Consider the following 15,417-nt stretch of genomic DNA (forward strand, 5'->3'; position numbering starts at 1 on the left):
GGCAATGAAGAATGTAAGCGGTCTTTGAGGCTAAACTCTAAAAAAGCATATGTTGATCAAGTGACTCTTGCAACGTTCCTCGGTCCATGGCGTTATTGCTGGTGGGTTCAGCTCCCACAACAGCTGGCATAAACGAAGGAACTGGTGCTCATCGCCAAGTTGTGTTGAATGTTTATCAAGTCCAGTATTTTTTCCATTAAATACTATTTATTTTCCAGCTGTGTAATAAAACTCCCAAACCTATCTGTCAGCAACCGTCTCCTCTCCGAATGACATGACCTCACACAAGTGGTCACTGCAGCAACAAGAGTAAGAGACGAATGCCGGAACACATCGAGGATGCCAGATGGCATGACTGTTGTGTCTCAGGGAGAATAAAAACATCTTGGAGGAGTGGTGATCAGTTGAAATGAATGAGAATAAACATCAGTCTAGCAATTACTGGAACAAGAAAGGAAAAATCTGAGGAATTAGGGGGCATATTAGCAACAAATAGCGATATTCATCGCTAAATGCACTTAGCGCATTTTTTTTATCGCTGAGATAACATGCTTTTAGCAACGTTTATCTCTAATGCGATAAATTATCCGGCGATAGCGGCTCAATGTGTGAATATGCTGGAAATGCAGCGCTATTCAGGCATTAACATTAATGGGGACTTAACCTGAATATCCACCGCCCATTGGATATACAGGTTAAGTCATGGTCTGAGCAGGCATTAGGTTCTGATGATAATCACGCTTAGCGCGACTTTTGTAATCGCACAGCCTGCCTTGCTAATAGGCGATAGCTGTGTTAGCGACTGCTTTCAGTCGCTAACAGGTTGGGTACAGGTTGGTAACTGCTGTTAGCGACAGCTTGCTAATAGGGTGATAAAATTATCGCCGCTTTACCGGTAAAAATTCCAGCTAAAGCAGCGATAGTGCCCTTGCTATGCCCCTAAATTTACCAGTAAGTAATCTAGGCTTTGGAATGCATGAGATGATTTGGTGGAATGAGGTTCTGTGAATTCTGAACCCGTGTGTTCCATTTTGTGTATGGCAGCCATTTTGTGGTTGCCCTCACATAGGCCATGATTGTGGCTGAACAAGTCTTTTAAGGACATGTACACCTTAGCTCGAGTTCATGCTGACTCCTGTTTGACCTGAGTGAACTGACCCTGTTGCCTGAAGCTGACCTTGTTAAACCAGTTCCAGCCCTTTAGCTGATCAAGATTGAGGATCAAAGCACAGGACATTGTAGAGTTTGGTATTCACACACACACGCCTTATCCTGCTTCTTATCTGTTTTCTGTTCCTTCTTTTATGGTCTGATTATGATATGGGTTGTGGTCCTTTTATTATGGGTTTGGCTGGCTTGTCTAAAGAAGAATGTTGGGTTTGTTCCTGAGAATGAAGATTTCATTTCTTCAAATGGTGCGGCCAACGTGGGCTTCATCAGAGAAGTGATTTTCTGTGGGAGTGATCTTGTCAGAAGACTGAAATCTACTGAGGAGAACAGGAAGGGACTCTACTACTCTGTGCACAGGAATTCTGGAGAGTCTCTGTCTTCGCAGCCCGGTATATTTCTGATCTTCCTGATTTTGATCCTCCACATGATGTCACTCCTGACTGAGAACCTTTTTTTGGCGTGAGTATTCTAAAAAAGGACCGTTAGGTCATGTAGAACTTGACAGTTAGAATTTGGCTAACCTTTTGATTAGTAAAAATAAGAAGTACAAGTGGGTCGCTCCCACGACTTTGTTTGGTTTCTTGGTTTTGATTTGGTTATTGCAATTACCAAAGCCGTGGGGCTCGTATATTTGTGAGTATATCGTTTTTGATAACCCCTTGAAGTTTGAAGCTAGATTAGTGAGCTATAAGATGCCTGGTCTTAGCAAATTTAGGACTGTAACTTTGGAACTTTGGAATTTGTGTTGGCCAACTTTGGATTTGTATAGGTTTGTATATGCGAATTGCAATTTGTGTAGAACAGGTAATGATGAGAATTTTCTCTATTTGGTTTAGTTGAACGGTGCACGTACGAAAAGTACATTAATCATTACATTGATTATAATATTGTATATTTTGCAATATTTTTGGCATGCCTGTTTAAAAGCTCACATACGAAGAATGTGTGACTTTATTTGGAAGGTACCATAGTGTGATGTGAAGTAAATTAGCCGGCTTCCCTAGAGGGAATATGTAAATAGGTTTAGGTTTACAAACATATTTCTTCCTTGGTGATTTTGTATCCCCAGGGAATTAAAATATGACATAATACATATAAGGATCCTTTGTTCTGCGCAATGTTATGAAGGAAGATATGGAGAGCGATTTTTTGGTGTTCTGCTAGCCAAAGCTAGTGAATTGAGTGTATTTTCGCTTCTTGGACATACATCAGTCTGTTGGGCTGTTTTTGCAGTCTTTTGAAACACAATTGAGAAGCGTTTCTTGTAAATATGACTTACAACTAGTATTTACAAATGGTTTGGTTTAAGTACAGTCTGTGGGCTGTCCTTTGTTTTTGTTCTGAGTATTGGTTTGTGGGTTAAATGTGTGTTTAAATGTCTATGTGGTTTTCCCATTAGTGCAATTTCTGTAAGTGAATAGCGTTGGCGCTATTTATGAAATGCATGGCCCTCTGTATTGTGTGTCCTGAGTGTTTCACCCCTTTCTGTTTATGTCTGAAATAAGGGATGCAGCTTGCTTTTATATGTGAAATTAGCCAAAATGATTGGGTTTATTAAAAATAATTATTAAATTATGAAAAATAATTATGGAAAATAAGTGCTACAAAATTCGTTTTTTACTATTCATGAAGCTTAATACTCATACTATGACCCCCTACCATTAAAATTTAATTTGAGTTGTGTTGCACTGCATAATGAGGACATTAGCATATGACATCTCACTTAGCGCAGGCGTAAAAAACTAATGTTTCTAAGGATTTACATGAGATATGTCTAATGTCTAATATCTGTAATGTGTAAAGAACATTCTGAGGATGATTAATATGTAACATACTTATAGGATATTTATTTATAAGTACCCCAAATATCAAAGTCGAATTTGGGTATTTTTGCCATTTATAATAGCTTTAAAGTGCTTTAGGCTTCAGTAAATGCATACATTTAGGTATAATACAAATTTGCAGGTTGTCCCCATTTGGGGTTTGCTTTTAAATGACCCAGTGAGATCCATTTAAGGTTGATGAAATAAGTACCATTGCAACAAGCATTTGTTCTAAAGACTGGTATGTGTGTTATTAGGTTCTGTGAATTATTCACAGTAAATGTTGTTTAATAATCTGGAAACAGAGATAATTTTTTTAGCGCCTAAAAAGGAGACATTATTTTTCAAAATAGAGTGAATTATTGCAGGTTAGGAGGAATTAGGAAGGCCTTTTGCCTTTGTCAGCCTCAGAATGAGCAAAGGGTGGGGGCTAGTAGAGCTGCAGAGGCTTGCTCAAGTCCCGCTGAGGTGTTATCTTTAGTTTCCCTGTAAACAATGGAAGGAGGCTGTCATGTTGACATTTGTGACCTTTTAAATTAGGGCCTTGTCTCTGTGGAATGCAGAATGACCTTGCTAGACGGGCCTCTAAAAGAGGGGGGTTTCTGGTTTCTCCATAAGAACATCAATAAAATTAAAGAACTTAGGGCCAGATGTAGGTAATTCATATTTACCGACTCTTAAATACCCAATTTTACCGATACGGTATTTAAGAGTCGGTAAATATGAAGGGGGGAGATATAGGTATTACAGATTCTGTAAATACCGAATCGTTAAGAAGCCCATAGGAATCAATGGGCAATACCGATTCTGTAATTACAGAATCGGTAAATACCGAATTTGGCAAGGGTGCAGGGGGTGTCACTTTGACACCCTCTGGCACCCCAAAAATAGGCATGTGCGCCATGTGGCACACAGACATGCCCTAAGGGCATGTCTGTCTGTCACATGGCTAGGTGTGCATGCACACATGTGCATGCACACCTGAATTCGGTATTTTAACACCCAATTTGGATTGTGTGTTAAAATACCGAATTTGTAGGGCCTTTGGGACCCAGAAGAGTCCCACCTACATCTGGAAGGTACCGAATCGGTAAAAATACCGATTCGGTATTTTACAGATTCTGTAAATTTACCGATTCGGTAAATATACAGAATCTGTAAAATCTGGCCCCCTACATCTCAAGATGCCAAATACCAGTCGGAAACGGACGAATTCGGCCGTTTCCGACCGGTATTTGCCACCTACATCGGGCCCTAAATACCAAAGGGAAAATATGAAAAAAAGGTTTCTTTGAAAGTCCCAACACATGCTAAATGCTCTGCAGAAATGATATATTTGTATCTCTGCCTCGAAACAAATAATGTCTGCTAGTTGCTTTTATTTGACCGAAAATGAAGCATTGCATTAAGTCTTAGACAGAAAAATAAGATGAAGCCCTTTACTAAAATTTTGAAGGCTACATGCCTAAGTGAGAACGAATTGTGGCCCAAAGATAACATGGAGTGTCAGTGAAAGAATTTTACTTTTGAAAAGTTAAAATGGCTTAATGTTGCAAGCTGACTGACAAGATGGTAACAGTTAAGTAATGGAAATGTATTTTTGTGTCTGTTAATTTGTATCATGTTTGGTCTTCTGATTACAAGTTATACAGAATATTTGTTTGTTATGAGAAATGTTTTCTCTTTTGTGTGTTGTGTAGTTTTTTTTTGCTTCTGCCCACAGATCATCCATGGATTGCTCTGGGTGATTTTAAGGCTGACAAGACACGTGAGTTTGGTTGGTTGAAATGAGATGTGTTTTTGCGTAACTCCTTTGGAAAGAAATGTCCATGCGTTTTTCATGTTTGTGTATTTGGTTCTATCATGAATTGTTCTTGCTGGTTCTGTGTGTCTGAAAGTTGTATTTGACAGCAGATATCCACTAATTGGTGATCTACTGTCAAAAAGGAGGGGAAGGATTTTAAACCTGACACGGTGTTATGCGTCACCGCTCATTCACATATGCTATTGTTTGTCTATATTTTTTGTGCTTGATATACAGCAAGTATATCTGATGGCTTGACATGTCCGTTTTGTGAGGTTTTTTTTTGCATGTTTTTTGTTTTATGTTGCTGCTTATGATACTATTACAAGTTTACCTGTGTTGTGAAGGGATATACATGATGATGTGTATCCTGCACAACAGTTGGGTACATTTGCTCTGACACTAAATTTCACAGCTAGACAGACAACACTTCATCAGTGTATGTCAAATTTGGCTTCAATGGTATTTGAAGGAAAATAAAAAAGAGATATACAGGATCAAAGTGTGTCACATGCTGTTAGTCACGTACTGCCCCTCCACTTAAGGAACAGGCAGCCCTACATTTATGTATCCTGATTGGACGTAAGGATAAAATTATAGATTTGTGACTCTTGTACATGGTGACCTAATTTCTATATTACATTAGTCAGTTTTGTTCTGCTTCCTAAGTAGTGTATGGCTTTGTACCATAAAGGAAACAAGGTTTCATTTTTCCCTGAAGAAGGAACTGAAACATTAGCTGAGATTATCGTATATGGTGTAGCGGCCAGCGGTAGAGCTAAAATTTCTGAACTATTTTTGATTTTTGTTCACCCAAGTAATTTCTTGTTCTTCCTATAGATTTTTCTTTTTCTCCCCTGACCGATGTCGCATAGTGCCTAGCGTTTGGGGATTTTAGCTGTGACCTAGTCCCATTTCCCTTTTCCATATTCCTTTCACCAGTCAGCTCTTTTATTATTGTAGGTGTATTGTTTAGGTTCACACTTCCAGATTGCAGTAATGTACTAGGAACCCCTATATTATGTATAATTCCCTTTTGTATGACTAGACTGTTTTTTAAGAATTTTCTTTAGGCCTAACTCGATGTTTTCCAGTCTAACCGTCATGGTAATGATGGACTGGTTAACTGACTCAATGCTATTATAAGACAAGCTTCCACATTTTGATCATTAGCCTGTGTATTGCATAGTGCACTTGATGCACAGTTATTAAAAGGGAGGTATCTACATGTCCCTGATAATCTGTATCATGTGATTTCTCTTTTGAGATGTTCTAGATAAGGAATTTAGGAACACCTAGACTTAATCATTGAGAGAAAAAAATGTGTTTACCCCATTAGACGATGTCACTCTGTGTGAGGACATCCATATTGATAAAATTCTCATATAGTTATCTACCCTTAGATGGTAGATGATATGCTCTCACATGGAAACCCAATTGAAGAAATTAGAGGCACTGTTTTGCTTATTGCCTTTGTCTTTGAACTCTATGAGAATGACAGTGTGTTCTAGACCAGAATTGTCTCATGGCGTATGGCCACTCCCTCGCAGATTGCAGGCCACCTGCTTGCAATCCTCTTGTTAAAAACAAACTGTTTTTGTACTAGATTGAAAGAAAATAACAAATGTGTCCCATTTCCTACGTCACTAGGTTCTGCTGGATTAAGTCATAATAACCTGCGGACCTTTGATGAAAAGCTAATTCCCATCAATGACAGTCTCAACACCCAGAAAAGCAGCAAGGCTGGACAGTGATCGCCAGAGCGCCATCCATGATATCTCCAAAGAATAGTACTTGCTCCATCAGACGGCATTGGAAATCACAGAACAAGTTTCAGTGCAAAAGAACAAAAGAGAAGGATATCTGTTGCTTTGAAGTTTCAGTTTTCTCACCTGTCATATGCTGGTAACCTCTGACAGTAGGCAGTCCATTGAGCCCCTTGGCCTGAGTTTTTGGCCACACACCCCCCCCTTTTCTTTGCTCCAACGGACAGGCAGTGCACCAGAGGATCCAGGATTGGAAAAAGGCACTACATTGTGGTACCTATGATTAAATGGAAGAGCAGCCCAAGCATCCTCTGACACTGAAAAGCGAGTGTTGGAGTCTGAAAGTGTTGCTGAGTATGAAAGCCTGTTGCTCTTTCCTGATTAATAGTACTTGGGTCTGCATGAGATGATCTGTGCCCATGATCAATGGAGAGCACACTATCTGTAGTGCCTGTCGCAGAGGAGAGATATTGGTGCACTGCCTTGAGACATTGAGACTTTCAAATAAGCTGCGAGTGTTTGCCAGGAGGGCACTCCAACGGATACTGAGAAGGACCATTTTCATGAAAGACCTGAATGAAGAGGCCCATGCGGAAGAAACCAACACAAGAGGACTTGATGAACAATAGAAGCCTGCCAGAGAAGCTTGGACGGACTCTGGGTATTTCCCGTGCGATTGCATAAAATGGGTGTTAGGAGACTAATTTGTGCTGTTTAGCTGGCATTGTTTTAAAGTAGTATTCTGTTTAGTAAAAGCAGAATAAAGTCCATTCTCTGTGGAAGAGTATCCCTTTTCATCTGAGAGCATTAATAAGGATCACCACTGTTTCACCTGAACATATAATAAGTTTCTGAAATGCATAGGAGCCCTAACATGTTATTAGATAATTTTAGGATTTGCTTTTGCTTAGTGTTGTGAAAATGATAATTTTGTTTGTAATAGTGGTCATTACTTTCTCCTGTTGTCCATATGTTCTTAACAACATGTTTTCTGGTATTTTTAAGCATGACGTTGTCTTTTGTGGGTTGGATTGTTTTTGCTACCCAATTGACATCTGTACCTACCTCCCAACCTATGTCTCTTCCTACTACTACGTCTTCGCATTCTTTCCATACTTTACCTCAACATGAACTGGTTAGGAGGTCAGAGTTTACTAATAATTCCTTTGTACAGCTTCTGCATCAACACCAGTTAGTAATGAACACCACTAATTGTTGGGTGTGTGGTCTTATGCCACATACTACAGATAGAGGTATTCCCTATTTGGCTCTGTCATTTAGTTACAATGGGTCTGTATGGGCATATCAGACGATGTTTATTTATGCCAACGAAGTCTATCCCTTGCGTTCCATGAAAGATAACTCGAGTAATAATGCCTTAGTGAAGGGAATAACAGATAATATTGACATCGATTCAGATACAGACTGAGTGATTGCCTATGTAAGGGCAAAAGGAGGATCTGAGGTTCTGTGAATTCTGAACCCGTGGGTTCCATTTTGTGTATGGCAGCCATTTTGTCGTTGCCCTCACATAGGCCATGATTGTGGCTGAACTAGTCTTTTAAGGACATGTACACCTTAGCTCGAGTTCATGCTGACTCCTGTTTGACCTGAGTGAACTGACCCTGTTGCCTGAAGCTGACCTTGTTAAACCAGTTCCTGCCCTTTAGCTGATCAAGACTGAGGATCAAAGCACAGGACATTGTAGAGTTTGGTATGCACACACACACCCCTTATCCTGCTTCTTATCTGTTTTCTGTTCCTTCTTTTATGGTCTGATTATGATATGGGTTGTGGTCCTTTATTATGGGTTTGTCCGGCTTGTCTAAAGAAGAATGTTGGGTTTGTTCAATGATTGATTATGGGCCGGACAACTGTAAAATGGGTTTGTCGTTTGGCAGACCTTGCATGTCCATGTTAGGCATTTTTTGCATGCTTGCAAAAGCTAGGACTGCCCCTTTCTTGTATGCTGAGTTTTGTAACTCTAAGCATATAAAAGGCCTCTGTGCTCTGTACTCTTTAGACTACCTCATTCAGTTGCTACGGCTTCTGTGTGACGTGGCCTCACTTATTAAATTTAATAAAGATGTCTTTTCATATTTTCAGCTTCTGTGCCAAGTTCTTTTTTTATTAGTAAGTATTCCCTGAGCATGAAGATTTCAATCAACTCACCCATGTCCGGCAGCCGGACTCAAGATACCGAACTCCTCCAGTTTACAGACCTTGGAGAAACACAAATCAACGACATTACTGCAACCATCAATTCAGGATCTGCATTAGACCCCTGTCCCCTCAAGGTCATCCGTCCGGTCATGGACTGTCTAGCTCCTGACATAGCCTCTATCTGTAATGCAATGTTCAGAACAGGGATATACCCGGACTCCTTGAAGAACACTCTGGTTAAACCCCTTCTGAAGAAAGCCAACCTGGACAAGGAGCAACTAAAAAGCTACCGCCCCATAGATAGCCTACCTTTTCTAGCCAAGGTAGTTGAGAAGGCTATGAATACACAACTCTCTGAGTTTATAGAGAAGCACCAATTACTGGACAACACCCAATTTGGCTTCCGCAAGTACCACGGTACGGAGACTGCCCTAATCAAAGCAACAGAGGATATAAGAGTGATCCGGGACCAGGGAGCAACAGCGATACTGGTATTGCTCGATTTATACGCAGCCTTCGACACGGTCGATCACAAGATCTTGATCGACCGTGTCGGAAAGATGGGCATTAGCCACATGGCAAAAAACTTGCTCTACTCCTTTTTGGCCGGGAGAACACAGGTGGTCACATTGGGGCATTTTCAATCAGACAAGCTGTCCCTGCCGTGTGGGGTATTTAATATCTATGTGTCGGACCTGGCCTCGGTCATCAAGGCCTATGGGATGAGCCTTACCTCATACGCAGATGATACGCAGCTTGTGTTGGCCATTAATGGGGATGGAGAAAAGGTAGCAGAAAATTTTCAAGAGGGCATGCAGGCGATTGGAGAGTGGATGGCCTCCAACTGCTTAAAACTAAACTCCGAAAAAAACGGAGGTCGTCATTTTCGGACATCTCTCACCTACTTGGTCAACTACCTGGTGGCCCCCCACGTTCAGAACCCCCCCAAACCAGTCCCTACTGTCAGAAATCTTGGGGTAACTTTTGACGATAACCTGAATTTTATGGCCCATGCAAACAAAATAGCAGCGACCGCCCACCATAAACTCAGGTTGATTAAGAAAATTATACCGTTCTTACCAAGTGCAGCAGGTAAGACACTGGTAAGTTCCCTAGTGTTGTCCTCCCTCGACTATTGTAATGGCTTATTTATTAATGCCCAAGCTAGAGTGACCAACAAAATGCAGACAATCCAGAATGCTGCAGCCCGTCTCCTGTCAAGAACCCCGACGTTTTTGCCAATCTCCGAGACCATAAGGGACTTCCACTGGCTCAAGATCCGGAACAGGATAAAGTTCAAAGTGCTATGAATAGTCTATAAAGCACTGCACAACTATGGTCCGCACTTCCTAAAAATCCCACCTTAGGTTCCGTTCATCCACAAGATCGCTCCGATCCAATAACCTCAAACTTTTGCTGATACCACGAACTAAAACAGTCACTTGGGGCGATAAACACTTCTTAGTGGCAGCTCCCAGATTGTGGAATTCTCTACATGCAGCCATCAAGGATAGCCCGTCCTTGATGCAATTTCGCAGAAAAATAAAGACCTGGCTGTTTGATCAAGATTAGCTACCGATTCAGTCTCTGGGAACCTCATGCACAGTATCTAGCGCCGAGACGCCTACGGGCATTTGTTCGCGCTGTATAAATTGCAAAAATAAATAAATAAATAAATAAATAAAGTTCTTCAGGAACAGTCTCTCAAACCCCTTATGGTCATTCCACCTCCCCATGCCCCGAACCCCCAGTGCATAAACGCGACCTGCCCATATAAGAAGCGACATGAAGGTACATTCAAAAGAAAGAAAAGCATACATTTGCCTCTGTGCCCAAAGGATACTCTGTTGGCTTCCCAAGATCTATCTGGCTGCCCACACTTTAGCATATCTGTTCTCCTGCAAAACAGGCATAATCAATGTAGTCTACAGCAAGGGAATGCTCGTATATCAGGACTCTAAAATTAATTAATAGACTACACATGACTGAGGGAAGATGTAGCGACAAAGCCTTGCTTCCTTCCAAAATGTGCTTTATCATGAACAGCACATGTTCTAGCAGATCTCAACACTGCCAAAATCTGACTGCTATTTTACACCACTGCTTGTCCAGAGAGTAGTCCCTGCTGCTGTACACCTCCAACCCATGGATGTAAAGCTCAAAAAATTCCTCATGAGAGAGTAAATTGCATGATGTCACATTAAACTGTTTTATCTACTGATGAGAAGGATGATAATCAATAAGTGCCCTAATGTCCTCCATGCTTTACCACAAAAAAACTCCAATATCCAGAGGCCTTGTTTGCCTATTTGAGACTTTTGGAGCAATACCCAAGCACCAACCAGAAAAAATAGAAGAGTGACCATCCAGTCCACTTAGGTGAACCTGAAGATTAGTCCTGCGAGGTCAAGTAAACAGTACTCACTGTAGTCTGTGAATGTGCTCCAACTCTTCCCTCACTCTGCGCTACCCAAAGATGAACAATGCTATGGCTTTTTATCAAGCTTGATCATGCCTGAAGACCTCACCAAGTATTCAAACTTCTGCCTGTGAGCACAAACATCGATCACTGACAGGCAGGGCCCTGATGCAACAACAACCAGCATTGGCATAACCAATAGGTATCGCCTGTGTCACCTTATAAGTGTTTAGTTATCCAGCACAATATATTTTACCCATGTGTTTTGGTTTGGAGAGGATGTATGCAGCTTGAAGTGAAATTATGTGGGTTAAATTGGAATGATTTGTGGAATTGTGTGGTGTGTAGTTGAGTTATGTGGCATGGTGAATAGATGGGGTGAGAGCTGCACAGAATAGACAGAAATGAAGATAGAGAGGGATAGGTAGTTGGTGCACAAAGTCGTGATTTAACTCCAGACAGAAGAGCAGAAAGAGTGTGTGAGAAAGAGGGACGAGAGAGGGCAGCGGAATTGAGAGTGGAATGTCATTTGCAAAGGTTGACTGGTCACCTTTCGTCTGCTTATTGCTATATGTGGGTGTTAAACTGGTACTAATAAGGTGCAACCATTTCTCAGACAGTTTTAACAAGTGTAAAAATGTAAAAATAATTAATATAACTAAACAATTTGCCACATTATGCCGCATAACTTGACACAATTTACTCAACCCGGTTGCATAATTTCGCCCAACCCATGGTACATAATTCTAGTGGCCCTGCTTTTATTATTATGATTAGATGTTGCTAACATCAACCCCCTCCTCATCAAATACTGTTTTTCCTCATGTTCTTTTAACCAGAGTCAATTTACACAATACTTTTCTGTATAATCTACCACTATTTTGAGATGGTCCTGCTCACATGGCGCATGTTGTTAGTCCAGAAGCACGACAGCTCCAGAAACACAAGATTTCACCAGATGTGGGTATCTGTGTTCTGTGTAGGGATAATGTACAGAAGCATTTGTAAACTATTGTCTGCTTTTCACATATCAATTTCTATGTAAAACAAAAACAATGCTTTTGTCCTAACTATGTAGCCTGTGGGCTCCCGAAGTGATTCTGTTCCCATTTCTAGCTCAGGTTTCGAGGGAGTGGAGGAGTCACTGTACTGTTTCAGACTGGCATGCTTTCCCCTATGAGAAGAGTAAGAGTCTGGGGAGACGATGCTGATGGAAGTGGTGCGATACATCAGCTGAGCTGCCATCTGTCAGATGTGAGGGTCAAACCATTGGAAGCTAAACGCCTATGAGTAAAAGATGGATCTCTGCCAGATCCACAGTCTGCGAGCTCGGAAACAGGACCTGAGAAATGCAAAGCGGTGTCCCTAACAGCTGCAGCCAGGGACACAAACCAGCTCTTCAGAAAGCGGCAAGGAGCTGCAAGCGTAGTAACCAGGCAGTCAAGTCAGACTATTACAGAATGAAATTGGGAATGAGCTGTTTGTGGTATCGGGAACTACATTTCAACTCTGGGGAGGCGTCCATGATAGTCCCATCCCCCCTCAACACATTCTGCAAAGTTGCATGCAGATGCAGAGTAAGCTGAACTATTTGGAACTAGCAGCATTCCACTGAAGCAGCCGTAGTAGTCATTGCTGTTTGTTGCCAGCCTGATCGTTGGCTCCCTGCTCAAGGCATACAGTTGTAAGCACCTACCACAATGCAAGGATGTGCTCTCAACACGGCTATTGTGCAGTGAACTTGCGCTCACTGGTGAACACGTTCTCTGGTGACCGCGCTCTATCTGCTCCCTGACTTTGAGTGCACCTCCAGCAGCTGCCGTCCTCTCGCTAACACACCATGGTGATAGGAGATCAGCGAGGATGCTGGCAAGTCTCCCAACGTTTTTATAATAATAATAAAAAATCAAACATCCAGAAAAGGCAGAGTAGGAGGGATGAGGGAGGTGGTCAACTTGGACAACAGGAGGGGGCGGGAGTGGGGAATTTACAACTTCAACAGCACTGCTAACGGCAACACAGACAACAGAACATGAGCAGAAAACTAACAAAAACACGTCTGCAGACTAGGGAAGGAGAGCGGAAAACAAGGAACTTGGAGCGCGTCAGTGTTCACCAAACAAAAATGTGCCTGTAAAGACATCCCAAGGGAGGTGGGTGGAAAACAAGCAATGTGGAGCGCAGCCGGAAGTCCATGTACAGCGTTTACCTTGTGGGTGTGAGCAGCAGCAATAATTACAAAGAGATGGTGCCGCTGCTCGTTCCAGCAATGTAAATGCTGTACATGCATGAGTACTGATTGGAAACAGTGCAGTACATGCACGAGTTTCCAAGAAAGAGTGATTCCAAGAGGTCACTTCAAAGCAGCGCTTGCGTTCTACATAGGCGAGACCTAGAAACTTGTAGAAGACTTCGCAGGAGACCCAAGAATAAGCCACACGCACATGTAGCGGTTTCTACCCTTAGGTTCCCATAGTGATCATCATAAAATTGTCACTGGCTATTTTGCAAAGCATGCTTCTCGGAGGAGCGCTACCTTGAAGCGGTCGAGGGACTAGCATGTCTCAATCACCAGGAGAACTGTGCAGGTGGGAGCTTAGTCTAGTGCACGGTTGCCTAAGCTAGATAGGTCAAAGGTTGCAAACCAGACAAAACACGATCCATTGGACCTCCATGTTGGGCATGAGGCTAACAACCTTGCTACAGAATAAACACACTGCTATCGAAACATCAGGAAGAACCACTAAATATTCTGGGCATGAGGAACTTCCAGAGTTTCTGTATAAGACATGCATGACAGACAGCGATGAAAGCCACAAGAAAACTGCTGACATGATGACAGAAATTCTGACTGCCAAGTGCAAGATCAGAATAGGATTATGGAACATATGGACTATGTATGACACAGGAAAGCTGGCTCAAGTAAAATGTAATATAATGCGCTACAACCTACACATTTTGGGAATCAGTGAAAGTAGGTGGACTGGATCTGACAAACCGCCACAGGAGAGACTTTACTCTACTTGGGAAGTGATGATGACCAAAATCAAGAAGGAATAGCCATCATCCTAAGCAAGAGGTCACAAAAATGTATAATTGAGTGGAAGCCAGTCAACAGCAAACCCATGGCAGCCAGGTAAAAAGGCAGACACATCAACACCACCATTATCCACTGCTATGCTCCAACAAATGATGCTGAGGAAACAGTCAAGGACATATTCTACCAACAAATGAAAGCTGAGCTTGATGCAGGTGCTAAAACATGACCGGATGATTGTGCTAGGAGACTTGAATACTAAAGTGGAAAATGACAACACAAATCATGACAGAGCCATGGGTAAGGAAGGTTGTGGAACAATTAATGACAATGAAGAAAGACTTGTAAACTCTCTTCCCCTAAAGTGATTTTCTTAACCTAGTTTCGTGCTCACCCAATGGCAAAGACAGAAACCATATTGACCAACTGATTATACGCAGCACCTGGAGATGCTCATTGGAAGATGTCAGAGTGAGATGGGGAGCAGAAATCAGCAATGATCACCATCTAGTGATCACTCTTGTGAAGCTGAAGCTCAGAAAAACAAAATGAAAAACTTCAGGATAACAGCCCTTTCATGTGGCAAAATGACAGGAGACCAAGAAGGCATTTGTCTAACAAGTTAAAAACAGGTTGCAACTCCTGGCAGATACAAACGATTAGTCTGAGCTAGTTGCAGATGCAGTCAACATGAAATGGGAACAGGTCTCTTCAATATATTTGAAGAGCAATCAAACATGCTGGGGATCAAGAGAAGGATGAGGAAAGAATGGATAAGGTAAGATGCACAGCAAGCTATTTAAGACAGGAAGGCAGCAAAACGAAACCCATGGAGGTCAAATCTGAGAGGCTGCATGAGAAGTTCAAACAACAGTACATACAAGCAAATAGCGTAGTCAAAAGAAAAACTTGAACAGGCAAGCTAGCATATATGGATAATCTTGCCAGTCCAGCAAAGCAGGCAGTTGGTAGAGCAAAATGGGGGATGGTCTTCAAGATCATGAAGATCGTTAGTGGTAAACCTGTTGAAAAATACAATACCCCTATCATGGTCAAGAAAAGGCAGATGACTCAGAACAGACAAAGAAAAGGAAGCATGCTGGTCTGACCACTTCAAAGTCTTGAACAGACCAGTACTAAAAGGTGTAGCAGACATCCAAGAAGCAGAGACAGACTAGGATGTGGACACCATCTCACCACAGAAAGAAAAAATCATCATTGCATTGTGATCTCTA

Source organism: Lissotriton helveticus, chromosome 9, assembly GCF_964261635.1.
Source record: "Lissotriton helveticus chromosome 9, aLisHel1.1, whole genome shotgun sequence".
Lineage (NCBI taxonomy): Eukaryota > Metazoa > Chordata > Amphibia > Caudata > Salamandridae > Lissotriton > Lissotriton helveticus.